The sequence below is a fragment of the Passer domesticus genome, chromosome 1, assembly GCF_036417665.1.
Source record: "Passer domesticus isolate bPasDom1 chromosome 1, bPasDom1.hap1, whole genome shotgun sequence".
NCBI lineage: Eukaryota > Metazoa > Chordata > Aves > Passeriformes > Passeridae > Passer > Passer domesticus.
Window position 1 is genome coordinate 23,169,000 of NC_087474.1, and position 16,508 is coordinate 23,185,507.

At 38.4% G+C, this 16,508-nt stretch overlaps 1 long non-coding RNA gene across 6 annotated transcripts in view; it reads left to right on the forward strand.

Moving 5' to 3' along the window:
- The window catches only part of LOC135294676 (uncharacterized), a 45,909-nt gene that overhangs the window by 28,998 nt on the left and 403 nt on the right, over positions 1-16,508 (forward strand). For 3 of the 6 annotated variants that reach the window (XR_010356761.1, XR_010356762.1, XR_010356773.1), the window contains one exon: positions 15,272-15,442. This is a non-coding gene — a long non-coding RNA (uncharacterized LOC135294676). Of the gene's footprint in view, positions 1-3,916; positions 5,384-15,271; positions 15,443-16,508 lie in introns of those variants that run through there. The other 3 variants (XR_010356763.1, XR_010356772.1, XR_010356766.1) reach the window with 1 other exon arrangement.

The window sequence follows — 16,508 nt, forward strand, 5'->3', positions numbered from 1 at the left end:
TTGGGATTTTTTCCTTTTTGCTAATAAAAGAGTCTGGAAATTTATATTAGCCCTAGTTTAAAAAAAAAAAAAAAGATTACCCTAGTCATTAATATTCATTGTTGGCTATTAAAATCCATTTATATTCATCTCTCATCCTCAGCCACTGTCATGATTTCAGCAAGACTCAGTAGAGACTGAAGCATGAGTTCACACAGAACTTGTAGCAGGGCAGGGTCCCGATGGGAGAGAACTGTGATCCAAGTGCTCTACAGTGATCCAAGTTAAGCTCTATAACCAAAGTGGTGATAGTAGCATGGTCACTGCTTAGGATGCTAAGCCTGAAGCTTGAAAGGAAAGTATCTGATTTAGGGGCTTCTTAACTGGTGAGCTGAAAATCTAATTAGAACAGTCAACTATCAAAGTTTTAAGAACTTTGTATAATTACCAGGTATAATCAAAAGTTCCAAGCATGCCAGAAGCATTTGCTCAGATAAGAAAGTGAGAGAAACTTATAAGTGAACTTGTTTTTATTTCTTTACAATGTAATCTCATTGCATGGAGCAGGTTTTCCAAATCCAAGAGAAATTATCAATTTAGCTGCTACCAGGGCTTCCTGTATGAGGTAGCTATTGACTGTGTTGTCTTTCTGATGAATTGGTTGTAGAATTAAAGCTTGAATCTGGAAAGGATTTATGTATTTTGACACCAGTATCAACTCTGAGGAGAAATACTCATCCTCAGTTCATAGAGGAGGTCACTGTTCTCAGAATTGTGGCCATACATTTTTGAGAGCTACTGCTATCAAAAGCCCCAAGTAACTTGTACTTCTCATTACTAGAAAGTGAATGAAGATCATTTTGTGCTCAGGAATTTTGTGTTCATAGGGTTCAATTTTACTAACAGGATGATCTTTTCAAATGGTGATGTTTATCCACCTTAGTGCATTTGATGGCTGGGATTGTTTTTTGCAGAGAAACACAAAAAAAAAAAATCAAAAGCAAGATTCATTGAAGGATGTAGATGAAATACAGAGTCCTGGAAAAAACACTGCGTAAAATACACAGGAAAAGACTGATGGCTCAGGATATGAGCAGAACATGCATCCCTCATTGAATGGGATGATCATAAAAATTAAGCACCAAGAGTTAAACCACTGCTGCCTCTGCTGTACAATATCCAACCACTCTATGGATGGTGAAGTTTCAATTTTACTTCATCATGAGAGAGCTCAGACCCAGCTTTTTCACCCTGCAGGGCAGTGTATTGGTCAGCAGGCTGTCCTCTATGGGTCGTCCTTCCCTTTCCACTGGGGCCAGCAGTAGTGCAGAGCATAAGGTGCCCTGGGGCAGCATGAGAGCATGCAAGAGGGGACTGGATTCTGGAAATTAAAAATTAGGAAGTCAAGCAAGAAAGCTACATCAGAAGGAAAATATGTCAGACAGCTTCTTGTACAGGCTGTTATAAGGAAACTATCTCCATAACCCCACTTAAGGCAGATGATATGTAGCCACTCAGCCACATTATCTTGTAACAAATACTGCAGATTCTGAGGAGCCTGATCTGATGGCTGCACGTGAAGTGCAATCTGGCAACACCTTCTGGATCTGATCTAGATCTGATCCCACAGGAAACTTAGAGGGTGGGGCTTTAGCTGTGCTTAGGGGTAGTCTAGAAGATGGTGACTGCGGACATTTTGGAGAATAGGTCTAGGAAACTGGAGAGCCTTAGTCAGAGAGGTATCCAAGGAATTAATTTCATAATTGCATATGGTGTCTGTCTGAGATGATAATCTATTTTTCATGTGCCTTAAATTCCCCTTCTACCTTGTTCCAGGCACTGGTGTGGAGTAGAACTCTGAGACTTGTGTGTTTTAAGGTTTCAACATCACATCGTGCAAGACAGGACTGACAAATTCCCACCACTATCAATCGGAAGTTTGTGGTTAATATTTCTGATTGCGTTCCTGACTGTGGAGTCGGGAGACATAGCAAGGAATTCAGATGTACTCTTCAGCCACCAGAGACACACTCGAGTGAATTACTAATCTCCCTAGACACCTGGAATGCAGATAATGAATTTGTATGTACAGCCTGATCATCCACCAGAGCAAATTAAATCATTCCTCGCTCTGCTGTGGCAGAAGGATTTTAAAGCTCCTATTCTGAAAGTCCCCTCTTGCTATTGGCATGGCTAGATCCTCCAGAGCAATAACAGCTGTGCTGCTTTTCAATAGCCTTTCCTTCCAAAAGGGAGAAACGACAAATTCAGTAGCACTGGGCTAAGCTGATAAAGCATACAGGCATACATGACAGTCCAAAACCACTCTTCAAAGCAGCAGCTGACTTGTGATTCATGATATAAAGCCCAGTGGCTTGGCTGTGTGAGATTTCTAATTATTGTGGATTTGGTCAAGCCTTCCAGCTTTGGGCCAGCACTATGGCAGGCTGGGACACCCAGCTTTCAGTAAAAGGAGTGCTGCAGCAACATCAACATGTACATGAGAGATACCATGTTCCTCTAGGGCTGGCGGGATCCTGCTCTCCTCTCACTTTGAGTGACAGCTGTTGTGATTGCCAGCCGCTTTCTCTGCCTCCAGCAGCAGCCTGGTTCTTTGCTGGGATTTGCTCCCAGCTGGGCCAGAGCACGCCTGCAGCACAGCAGGCTGTCCGCAAACATCAGCCTTGAGTCCTGCAGATGTTGTGCTTCTGTGTTTATAGAGGAGCAAATTCTGGGGGTGGCTAAAGTGATCTCCAGCAAGTACACAGTACTAGAAAGGGATGTTCTAGAAGTCCTTTCTCCTTTGCATGACTGTAAGTCTGGATGAAGGAAGAGGCACTGGAAAACAGCTGGCCAAAGAGGGGAAAAGTGCATTCTGAGAAAGTGGTGAAAATCTCCCCAATGTGCTAAGCTTCAGAGTCTGTTGTGTCTGAAGAAACAAATAAGCACACATCACCAAGAAACTGCTGGGTCTGCACAAGGCCATGAGCACACATTAGTGTCAACAGAGACTTGTTTGCATCCACAAGGTCAAGGGCAATGGCTGGTCTGTGCAAACAAAGCCTGCAGGATGATGCACATATATCATAGAAAAAAAAGCATCCTCTGAAAGGCTTTCCAAAATCTGACCTCAAAGCAACTAGTGTGGCAGTTCAGCCTGCCTCTTCTGAATATAGACCTGGAGCTGTCCTCCAGCTCTCTCTCCATCTGGACAACAACTACAAATGTATGATTGAATTAGATCACTTCCACTCTCTCTCCTTGAAAAAGGAGTATTCAGCAGGGAGAATGAGTTGTCCAAAATTCCATGTTTGCTCAGAAAATAGAATTATGAGAACTGCTCACAGTTCTTACACCTTGCCTTATTGGTCCCCTTTTTTATTATAAAATATTGTGCTTGATCCCAACATTTCTTTTTTAACATTCCAGAAAATTTGGCATCCTACTATGTTATCACTGCATCACAAATGAAGGATCATGGAGTTGAGGTTGTGAACAGTCTACTTTGCTTTGAAGAGATGAAAATAATAGCTTTTTTCACTATTTTCTTTTACAATTTTTATGTTTCTTATTGCTGATGTGTTCTGTGGCAAGGTGAGAATATTTTGTAGGTTACAAGTCATGTATGAGAACAAGAGAGAGAGAAGAAAACAATAGTAGTGCTTTCCTTATATGTTAAATAACTGAATAAATAGCTGAAACTCTGGCAAGACCCAGGGGTGAAAATGAATGAGACATGATTAATAAATAACCTTAATAAGCATTTTACATTTACCTTTCAAGTAGCCATTAAAGCAGTTCACACAAAAGTTCCTTTTAGTCTTCCCTTAAATTAACCAGTTTTTCTCTGCCCTACTCCTAGCCCTGAGGTTTGAAAGGGTTTTTACAAACCTATGCAAGGGGTGTCAATTCTAATGCTCTCTTTGTCTTTTTGTAGGTCCTTGCATTTGCAAAGAATAAACCAACAACTGGCAAACATGCAAAGACCGTCCGTCTTCCACTCTGGATAAATCACTTGAAATTAAAGCATGTTTCTTTGGTTTGCTTTTTTAAAAAGATCTTATACTAGCTTTGCTTTTCAAATGTGTTTTGAAGAGGAGGCCATCATTAGGGAATTCTGTATGAGTTTATTTTATGTTTGTTTATCAGATGTTTTCTGTAAGAAACTGCTAATTAATTGCTGATTGATAAAAATTAAATAGGCAGCTAGAATTCCCTGAAGCAGCAAGCAGCAGCTGAATCCAGAGCTTTGGGGAAGAAGCTTTTCCAGGGACTGGAGGTCTAATGAATACATTGACACAGCAGGTCAATTGCTTCTGCTCGTGTGGAATTTTGTTCATTGCTCTAACACTGCATAAACTCTGTGAAAGACACCAGTGCCTCCTTATATATTGTCAACCCCTGATGTTTCTACTCTCATCCACTCCAGTACTTTGCCTCTGAATATGTCAGCACTTTGATAAAAATTTGATTTTTATGTGATTTGTTAGGTGCTATCATTTTGATTATTTGGTCTAATTTATCAAATTAAAATTTACCATTAAAAATGGGCCCAGCCAGTTAAAAATGGCTGATCTCTATACTGTGACAAAAGATCTTCCAGAGGTACAAAGTTCACCTAATAATAAAAGGACTTGGGTTGGGTTGTTTGTTTTTTTAAATCCTCTTTCCCTCTTCAGTAGAATAAAATTACATGAAGTCACTCCTTTAAGTGAGACTCCAGAGGGACAGAAACCTTTACAAGAACAGCTGTTCCTTTAGTGCAGAAACCTCTGCCAAATAAAATCATGGGCTCAAGCTCTTTCTTTTTGGCTTAATAAGAATGAAATCAGTGCCATGCCAAATTGTCACAGGTTTATCAGCTGTCCTGAAAATAAATTTTCTTATTAAGTGTCCATTTTCTGTTTGCAGGAAGTATTTTGGTTTTTAGGAAAACAATGGAAAGCATTGTTACCCTAAAACCTATTCAACTTTTTATCCTAAATCCTGTTCACCTTTAAAAAATATACTGGAGGCACCTCTTTTTCCTCATCTATTTTAAGATTTAAATTCCAAGAGGACCTAATTATGTGCTAAAGTCATGCAGGTTGCTACCTACATGTAAGTACTTTGAATAAAGATGTAATTATGTACGTATTGCATATGTAATTATGTTCTGATAGGATCACAACCAAAATGTGCATGTGTTCACTTCCAGATTTTTAAATGAAAGTGGATAAATGAAGGAATGATAAGGCATGACACTTCTTTGGAGGTGTATGGGTGATTTTTTTTCCCAATTTGGTAACTGAGCAAAAGAATAATTCCGGAAGATCTGACCTGAAAAGTAACTCTAATAAAATTTAACTCTTTAAATGGAAATGTAAACTGTCTCCTACCTTCTTTTTTTTTTTTTGACTTTCAAATTTAGGCAAATCACTTGTCAAAATGTCACGTCAAGAGAGTAAAAGAAAAAAAAATTAATAAGTGTTAAGAAATACACCTCAATTGCATTATAAAGTTATTTTTCTTGTTGACAAAAGGTAAAAATATAGCATGAATTTATGAATAATTTTCATAAACCAGTATGTGCACTACTTTTGAAAAAAAGTAGTGAAATAAAATTTTTACTTCCAGTCCAGCTTTATTTTAAACCTACTTAATATTTCTCACTACTAATCCTTTTTCAGTTATATAACCTTTCCAGAATTTAAGCATTTAAAATTAAATTCTCTTTTTAAGCATCTACCACGGACAATATTTTAATTTAATTTTCGATTACATACTTCACCTATTTTTTAAGATAAAGGTCAATATAAAATATACTGTCCTGATTACCTAAAAAAAAAAGTTGTTGTTTTGTTTTATGGCTGTGTTTTTTTGGTTTTTTTCCTTGTTTTAGAGCAAAGAATAGAGACATGGAAAAGAATACAACGGGGATATACCTTTTCTTGTCACTGCTTATGTATTTTTTACAGGCTAATTATATACTAAATCTTGCCAGGTATATTTCCCGAAAAGAAAAATAAATAATAAAGCTAAGCAAGACTTTCTGTGGGGGAGCACATGGCCAGGTACATGTAATTTAGTCCAGAATTTACCATTTGCATCCCAAAATGCATTTACCTATCTATCTCAGCATCAAAGTTCAGCTGGTACAGAGGAACTGCCCAATAAAGTGGGAGGAAGAGCCAGAGGTGGGAAGGGCTGGATTGAGGATGACTTTATAGTGTCCATACTTTTCTTTTCCTTTGGAAAAAAAAACAGTTTTTTTTTTTCCAAAAACAAAGTTCATTTCTTTCTGGTAGAAGACTTGTATCTCTTGGTCTCAGAACATCTCTTTCCCTCTTTAGGGCTGGTCCTCAAGGAGGATGACAATTAATTAGTGAAGGTTCATTACCTCATGCAACAGTGAACCAGCATGTTTCTGGTGGGACAGATATTAGTCAATATGATGAAATTATGGGATTTTCTTCAGTTGAAGAAACAAGCAAAAGATTGATGAACAAGATTGATCTAAACAAGCAAAAGATTGATGAACAGTTGATGAACAAGCAAAAGATGACATGCCCAGATTTTCAAGTATGAGATTCCTTGTATAAAAGAGCTACTGTGGTTTTGTTTGGCTGGGGTTTTTGTTTCTAATATTTTTTTTCAATACATGGAGAAGCTGTGGAGAAAATTACCATTTTAGAAATTGCACTGTGCATGGTAATTGTGGTTTTTAACTTCAGGACCTTCTTTTGTGCTGCCTTGTATAGAGCTGGTTTGGGAATGAATCAGGTGTTCAATTTGTTTTAGTACACAGACACTGAGCTGAGGATCAGGCAGGTACTAAAGGGAGAGTCACCATATGCAGAGAACATCGTACCAGAAACTGGGGCCTATTTCTAATTTACCCACTGATGCTTTGTGTAGTCCTGGACAGATCAGGCAAATCAGTTTTCACAGGTGGTCTTTGGGATTGTTTTCTTTTTACCCATTTTCCAGCTGTCTGACTTGGGGGCTCTGGTTTATAAAAGCATAAGTAGCAACCACAGCTGGAGTGTCTGCAATTTGTCTTGTGAACACATATCTCTAAATAGCACATAGCTCTCTGGAAATTCAGACCCTACTTCTTCAAACAGGACATCCAAATGAATAAATATTTATCCTTACTCCTCTGTGCCTAAATCCCCCCTTTTATATTGGGAATAATACCTTCTGTCCCTGTTCTCCCTGCCAGCTCACATAGAGAAGGAAAGGAATTATCCTGTTGTGACAGGGCTCAAATCACACCTGCAAAATGCACAACATATGTTTTACATGCAAACGAGTTCCTGGCCCTCCCTGTCTTAAAAGATGACAGTTGTTAACCAGGACAGAATTTGGAAAAGTCCAGGTCTTCAGGCAATAGGGGTGGCTGTCCTGCCAGATACTGGGGGTGATTGCTCGAGACTGTTGAAATTAGAGCAAATTTAGGCTTTGGCCTGGGTTCAGAGAAGGGATTTCTTTCTAAGGCTTTTAATTCTTTAGTGACACAGGTTGATGAGCTCCTGTTGGATACACTCTTTAAATCAAATCTTTGATTGTGAATGGTCTAAATTGATTGTCTAAATGAAGCTGGCTGCAATGGTTCAGGGAGTAGAGTTTCTAAGCTGCCTCTGAAAAACCTTTGGTGTAATGTCTTATTTCATCACCTACTGCTGTGAACCTGTGTGTTGTTGCAAGGACCATGTAATGGACAGAAAACGAGTCATTCTGCTGTCCTTACTAAAGTTGTATAGCACTTTACTCTGAGGATCTAATTATTTTCAGTGTGAAGAGGACTAAATAAGGCTCTAGAGAAATACTTTACATGTTTTAGAACATAATTATTGCATGTCCATTTTGTTTAATGAGCATACTTTGTAGGGATGGGTTGAAATACTTTATCTACATCACTGGAGGTGAAAATCACTGGTTAATTTGCAGAACAGGTGTTTAGGTAAGAGCCATGTGATGAGCAACCATTTTCTTCAGAAAGCTGAAGCTAGTAAAGAGGATTCAAGTTTTACAGAAGTTGTCTCCTTTGTGATGTGATGTTGCTCTTATTTACTCACCTGTCAGGGTATATATGACTTGTCTTCTCTCATCCTATACTTCTACTTTGCAAAATAGCTACTGTTTCAGTCTGTAAAGTTAATATCTAATGGCTTGTCTTACCCCCTGCTAATATACAGTACTTTTCAAGTAGTGCTGAGAGCAAGGAAGGAAGGGACCACATCACTTCAGTCAACGCAGACAGGGAAAATAAATTCTGTTGTTGCCAAGCATCAAATGAAGAGAAGCAAAAAATAGCTGACAGCAGAATGGAGAAAAATATGTGTTGTTTCATTACAAGCTCCAGTATCAGAAATATAAAAAAATACACTTTTCTTCCTCTGAAGCATGATGGTTCATTCTGCGTATTAGGTGTATCTATCTCTCTAAAGATTTTGCAAAGGCTTTTTGCAAAACCCAAATAAAAATGGTGCAGATCCAGGATCATTTTAGATGCACTATTAAAACTTGTATAATTCTTTTCTGTCCAGAAGAAAATATCTTTATCTTAACTATAACAGATAAAAGTCGATTTTGTAAAATCAGATTTACTTGGTAACCGAGTTTTATTTTTACCTGAACTACATAACCCAGAAAGTATTTAAACATACCTTGGGTTTGCCATATGTGATAAGGGGATTGTGATGCTCTGATGCAATTAATAAGTGGTGTTTGCAAATTAGAGGCATAAAGGTGTATTTGCATGCCATATTCACATGCTTTTATTTTGTACTTTAGTCTTAATCCCCAGATACTCTTGTTTATATGATTGTGTCGTTTTCTGTCTGTTTTGACATGAAGTGAAAGCTTCCTTTGCTAAAGGCCATCGAGTGCAGAAAAATCCATGCATTAAATCCTTGTTATTGCATGTAATATGTGCGGTATAATTTCATTTTCCTTGTCCTTGTCCTCCAGAATCCTTGTCCACCAGATCTCTGGTGGGATTCTGGTGCCCTGCTCTCTCCACTTCACTGTGGCCTCTCTTGCACAGAATTCTGGCAGCAGTGCTGGAGTGCATCCTCCACAGATTACATGTGCTGCAGTGAGAACCCACACCTGAGTGTAAATAAGTGCAGATCTGCAGAACCTGTGGGATATGTGAGGCAGGAGGAGAGAGGGTGAGTGGCAGCTGTCTTGTGTCTTCCAGGTGGAAGATAGAAACAGATGAACAGAAGACTTTGACTGTAGCAGGTCATTCTCCTATGGCAACTTGTTTTCCCAAGAAAAAATTGAAGGGATGCAAGGTTAGAGCCATTCATCCTCAGGTTTGGTCCAAATAGTTATATGGGCACATTTAAAAAGTCATACGAGTAGATAAATGGCAGATTTGAAAACTCTCCTTTTCATTCGCAAGATGCAGCTATTCCACTCACCTTTGCTTATGTTACCCACTGTAAAAGAGCAATGTTGATGCTAACTTTTGGACCAGATCTCATACTTGGATCATGTTCTGGACTGGGACCATCTGTAGTTTTGTAGTTTCTGTTAGTGAAACACGTGTTTTGTGCTGCAATTTTTTAGAAGTACAGTCATCAACACTTGATATGGATCCTTGTGTCACAGAACTCCTTTTAGCATACTGTGTTTGGGATGTTTGATGTTCTGTTTACAATCAGTTCATGACCATCAAAGCATTTAACGAAAACATATTTAGATTTTCTGATTTTACACATTATGAAATTGTCTTTCATGAGCTTCAGATATACTGCATCTGCTCCCTGCAGTTTTACAGTGCAGAGAGCTGCTAATAAAACATTATTGTTGACAGTTCAGTCACAATAGAAAATTCTTACAGCTGTTAAACATTTAAATATGTTTAATTGTTTTTTAATGAGTATTTTGACACTTAACTTTTAATAGGATATTGTGAAATGTATTATTTGGTAAAAAACCCTGAAATAACAGGTTTTAATTGTGGATGCCTTAGATACTTGAAGTTTCATCACTAGCTGCTGTGCAGCTACTGGTTTATTCTTTTATGAGTATTGCTAAGAAAGTTTTCTAGGAAAAAACCCAAAACCACAGCAACAACAAAATACAAAATATTAGCGTAAAATATCTGATAAAAAACCCCCAAACCTGCAGTAGTACCAGAAGCAACAAAAAAGGCTGGATCTAAAACTTAGATTGGCAAGACAATGTTATGTGTCCTTAACTGTACTCAGCCAATCAAACCTGGCAGCAGGATATTGTCTTGTCAATATATCTAACCGCTAAAGAAGAAGGCCAAAAATCTTGCTTTGACTTTTGTAGCTGCCTGGGCTGGACTTGTCCTGCTGCTGGGCTGTCCCTCAGCCACCCAGCACATGTGGCACACGTGAGACCAGCCCAGCCCTGCTCTGAGCCTCTCGGTGCCTCTGAGAGCAGCTGGGGCTCTGCTGCTGGGACAGCCAGCTCAGCCAGCTTCTTGCTCCTGGCTTATGTCCCAGTCTGTTGCTTTGTTGTTCAGGTAATAAGGCCACATTTTCTGTTCTCTTTCTGCTGCAGCCTGCACATCTATTTCAGGTAAACCGTCTGAAGAGCTGCTATTGGTTATCTGGCTTCTGCCCAGGTGGTAGTAAGCTGAGAGACATGGTGGAATCCCGCATCCAACATTTTTTTTTGTCCTCGTGGAATTCAGAAGCATTCTTTTTCTAGCAAAATGTCTTTCTTTGTATATTGGTTCTGGCCAGGACAGGGTTAATTTTAACCCTGTCCTGGCTGGAACCAGGGCACTGACATGAATCACTGCACTCACATTTCAGATTTAATCTAAATAAGCACCATAAGTGGAATATTAGGTAAGTATATCTTTCAAAAGAGACAGATGCTCTGAAAATTAGATAAGGGACATGCTTAAAGGAGTTCAGTAATTGAAAGCAAATGTGTCAGATGTCACAGAGTGAAGTAACAAAATGGAAAGGAGCAAACTAGGTGTGAATCAGTGGGTGACTTTAGTCAGAGTGGGAATTTTTTCATAGGTATTTTCTTGTTGCCTATGCCTGATGACATGACATAGGGAAACATCTTTGTGCAGTCTAGAAGTCTGAAAAACCTCACTTGAGAAATAGAAATCAGAACTTTTTTTTTCAAGTATGTAAAGAAAACATTAGAAGTTTTGAAATTTATTATCTATCAAAAAATATTTAAAGGTATTCTTCTTGGATTCCTAAGTAGTTTTGAATGAGAATAAATCAATGATTTACATTTTATTATTTTCAAAACAAACACAGAATCTATGAACCTAAGTACATGAAAATTCTAAAGGTATCCACACCTCAACTATAGAATGCTTTATAATGTTACTAAATTAGTAAATATTGAAAATTACTGGAAGAGAAGAAGATGAATCCAGTTGACTTTTGTGTCAGCTGTGGTTTTGACAATAGAAGGATTGAAGAACAAGTATGGTAGTGAAGGGTACAGGATAAAAGAATTAGCTTTACTTTATGCTATCTCTATAAAAACTTTCAAATATGACTCTTTATGTCACCTGGAGATCAGTCTCTCAATGACAATTCCTTACTTCCATTTGACTTTTAAATATACATTCGATTACATTTTATATTAGTACTATCAGGTAACATAAATTCCATAATGCATTGGAAAATAAATTCCAAAATAAGTTCATTTATTTCTAAGCAATGTCCCTACATTTTGTCTTAAAGATGATTTGGACCTCCTTTCATTGCAATTATTCACAGAGATGTGTATTTATGCTGCATTACCTCATGGCTAGGAGAAGAGATGCAGGCCCAAAATGTAAAACTGAAATATATTGCTGTGGGTGGTTTTTAAAAGACATTGATTTTTATTCCCCATCTGTCACACTGGTTCGCAGCCAACATCCATCAGTGAGCTGTGTGATTAATGGGGTATTGAAGAAGCAATGAACAATTGCACAGTTGTTTAACGTGTTGCTTTATTTTTCCTTTTGCATTAGTATTATCATCCTACAGCGTCTGTTGTTAATGCCAAGCATAATAAATATACTGGATATAGCACACATTGCTATCAATAGTAATAATAACAAACATAATACACCACGGACTTCTGAAAAAATGAGGCAAAGCCTCTCTGACTATAACTTTACAAATTCTTCACTCTCTTGAGGCTGTCCCCGAGCCACATGTGGCTCCTTGGGAGACAAGGAAAGCCAGCAGCATCTCTTGTATGAACACCTCAGCTCCAGGTCTGGCCCCTGGCCTCTGTCTCCAGCTCCAGACAGCTGCAACCCGGCTGTTGTTACCTGACAGGTTATCCAAAATCTGAGCATCTTTATCTGGTGAAGATCTTCCAGCACTCCTCAGCAGAAATTTGCTGCTTATTCATAATATTCCAGATTTCTAAATCAATAAAAACTTGCAAATTCATGGTACTTGAAACACATAACATTGATATAACAGCAAATAATGATGCAATACTTATTTGAAGACTTGTTGATAACAGATGATGTCTCTATCAAGTATGAAAGAATGAATTTTCCACAGTGGCTCCATGCATCATAAATTACAAAACTATCCCCAATTGTCCTGTCCTCTTTTTGTCCATAATGCCTTCAGTTTCCACATTGTATGGAGCAACAATCCAGCAACAGCAACAATCAAATCAAGTATTTCTGTCTTCAGTTGCCCCACCTGCTTTACACTGCAGATGAATTACATAAATACCTCAGTGCTACTCAGTAGCTTCAAAAATGTCTGCAAGCCTTGGAGTTGCCATGATTTTAGGGGATTTGGAAAATAATGCTTGAAAATGTTTAAGAACTATATTCAGACTTCGTGAGATTCATAATAGCAAACAATCTGAGATGACAGAAAGGTGGGGTTTTTTGAAAGATGGCCTGTGAACTATTAGAATGTGCATCACTTTCTTGACCTAGAGGTGGAGTTAATCAATTCAGGCTCCTTTACAACACTAAGTGACTGGACTTCAAAATATCCTAAAAAAGTTGCAAATCTGCTTTACATGGTATAATGCAGTTTTTATAAGTAAATAAAATATAAGGCTTTTGAGTCTTCAGCTAATGGGAATTTTCACGATCCTTCATGATATTTAGGAATCATCTTAGAATATGAAGCTGGCAAGCACTGTTTTTTGGTCTTGTCTCACAGAAAGCAAATGAAAGGTTTGGTTTTTTTGCTTGTGTACATGTATCTGTACTTTTCTGCAGTTCACTAACAAAAATAGATTCTAAAATTTGATACCTAGAAAAGAATATGTCTTCATATGCTGCATATGCTTCATATGCAAAGCCACTAGAGAATGATCTACTGAAGGGGCTGGCATCATTGCTAATTACAATCTTCTCTTTTAAGTTCTAAGAAACGTTAAGTCTGCTGTGCAGAAATTTCTTTAGAATAAAATTCCTGCATTCCAGAATTTTCAAAATCCATAAAATCATGAAGGACACAGGGAGAAAGTGAATCAGGAGCTATTGATTTTCTGGCTTTCTCAGTAAAAGAGCAGGGGGCATCAAAGGAAACCTAAAGGAGACCTATTCAAAACACACTTTCAAAAATTTGGGATGTGAATAGTCTGGCTGCAGGGTGTTGTGAAGCTAAAAGTTGCCTGGGGTCATGGGAGGCTGGACAAATCTAGGACAATCAGCTCATTAAGAGTTCCTGAATATGCAGAAGCCGCTCTGTGCTCCTAAACCCTGGGACCCATGGCTGTGCCTGGGCTCAGGACCATCCACTATGGTCCTGGGCTCTCCTGTGTCTATGCTCCCCTTCAGTCCTTTGCTCTGGGACCCAGCTAGAGAGAGGGTATTGAGCTGTACAGAAGGTCTGTACAGACCTTCAGAATCATCTGCTATGGCCTTTCATTCTTATTTTCCTTCTAGTAATTCTAGATTGTGGGAAAAATCAATGATATAGCAAATCTTCCAATATGCTTAAGTATTATATGATGGTTTTTTTCTTGTATTGAAAACTCTTATGCTTTATATAAATGCCTATATATTGCATATGTGGCCTAGGTTATCTTTTATAGGCAACCAGCATCTATATAGGTGAATGATAATAGCTTCTAAAACTGCTGTATGGACATAGAAGCATTTCTTTTGTTAGGTTTAAGAAGTTTCCATTCATTTTACTTAGATTGACATTGAAATGCAAAAGATTGTATGCTCATAATATTAGGTATGAAGTTATATGGTAAAAAGGTAAGAAGAAATGGATCAAGATGACTCTGTAGAAATTAAAACTTCCAATTATTGTATCAAGCCTTTTCATGCCAACTAACTTAATTGTACAATGCATTTAAAATTTTATAAAACTGCACATATTATCAGAATTTTTTAGTGTTAGTAGGCTTTAAATCAGACTTATTATCACCATGAATTTTTTGTGGAGCTCTGGGTTTGGAGGTGTTAAAACTGCCTAAACATGAAACCTATCATTTGTGCCCATCTCGGAAGTGTTTTGGCGTTCTTTTTTCAAGGGAATGGGGGGCAAGAGCTTTTCCTGGTTGCAATTCAGGGCAGGTCTCTGAATTGCTTCTTGTATCCTCCCCATCATCCAGTGGCTATAGAAGAAATTAGTTTCCTAAATCTTGGTGCATGGGTTAAGTTTTTATGTGAATATGCCTTTGTGCCATTTATGAGTCACTCCACAACATACTTATATATTTCACAGGCTAAATTGCCCTAGGTTCTACTAGTGTAAGTCTGTAAATTATTATAATCAGGACTACTGCTGAAAGGTCCATGAATCCTTCAGAGCAGGGCTTTCCAGCTGTGCTTGTTCAACGCCCATCACAATCAAGCCTGATTCTTGACTGGAATTTTTGGGCACTGTAACAATACAGAAAGTAATGCTAATAGCCTTTGGCTGCTGTCTGCAGATGTTGAACCCAGGAGGCAAGGCTCTGCATGCAGGAAGTACTAAAATACCCCATTTTCAAAGGACGGCAATGACTGATTGTTGAATTCATGTGTTCCCAGACCAGAAAGGCACAGAAAAATGCTGAAAAAAGAGGGGAGCAGGAATCAGAACCCAATGTGGCTGAAAGACTTCAGCCAGTTTCTGCCTTTCCACTAAGCTGCAAAAAGTACCATCATAGGTGGTAGGATCCAGGGAACCTTTCTAGAATGATGCTGAGTGAAAAGACATTTACATATTTCTACTATGCTTTTTGGAAAAGTCTTTAGTGTGGAGTAAGAGTGCTTTCTGTTAAGGCTGTTGTAACAGCTGCTTGCAATCTTGTTCACTCAAATATAGCAAGCAGGTAAGAGAATAATAATTTATTAGCCTCTTGCTTTCCTTGCCAGGTATGAAGAAAATAGTTGATATGTACAAGGACACTTCTGGCTGGATTAACCAGAACAAACTGCCTCTGTTTCAAACCAGACAACTGGCAGATTTCATTTCTGGATCGGCGAGGAACTTCACCAGCAAGGCTTAGAATGTCAGCTACACAACAGTGCTGAAAACCCAAAAAGGTCAGAAAAACTTTGTGCATTTTTTAAGAGGGGCTCAACCATTCTTGTCCAAATAACAGGACAGAAAATGGCTCCATTTTTCTCCAGGTAGTAGTACATCAGTACCTTTTCAAGCACTTAGGATACCTCTTACTTTTGCAGGATATAAACATTTCTCCCCTTTTCACGGCTCTTAGCAGATCTGTGCACTGCAGTATCTGCAGGCTGAGAGTAGCTTTACAAGCATCCACAGGAAGGCAGAAATCTCTGCTCTGGGGCATCATACACTGTTCTGAGAGTGAACTCAAAATTCTGAATCGCAGCTGTGGCAATGATAGGTGAATTGTAAATCAGCTTCCAGCATCCTGGTTTTACTGTTGTGTTTAAGAATGACAACCATTTGTCTCCAGCTTGAAACAGTTGTAGAAAGCAACATAATTCACTTTCCAGTGGCTTGTACAAACTTATTTTTCATTTGCCACATTAATTTTCATCATCTCCAACTGTCCATATATCTCCAACCAAAACCAAATTAGAGCTTCTCTACAAAACTCAGGCAAAAAGACGAAGTTGTCATAATTTTAGAAGGACACAGGCAGGTCCCTCTGCATTGACTTGCTTTGTTGTGAGAATTATGACTTTTTAAGGACAGTTTCAGTTTCTCCTTTTTTCTTGCGCTGTGCATTCCACACAGTGTGACAAGAGTAGAACATCATGTCTAGGGAGCACAAAATCATGTGAACCCTTTCTCTGGGAGCCTCCAGCCTGGCATGCAGAGAGGGGTACCAGCACTGGTTACGTCAAGGAAGATGAAAGACAATGTCTTGGCAATAGGTAGAAAATTCCTAATATCAGAGCTCACTACAGGTCACTCAAGAGTGTTACATCAATGACCTGAATGATACCTTGATGTTTTATCCCCACCCAGCTACCAGAAAAACTGATCAATGATGGACACCCTCTTTCTAATGAAACATCAGTCTAGCTCCATATTCTTTCTTTTAAAGGAAATGGTTTAATTTCAAACTTTATTCCATAGCAGCAAGTCTTGGAGAATAAATGAGACTTTGAATTAATCTTAACTTTC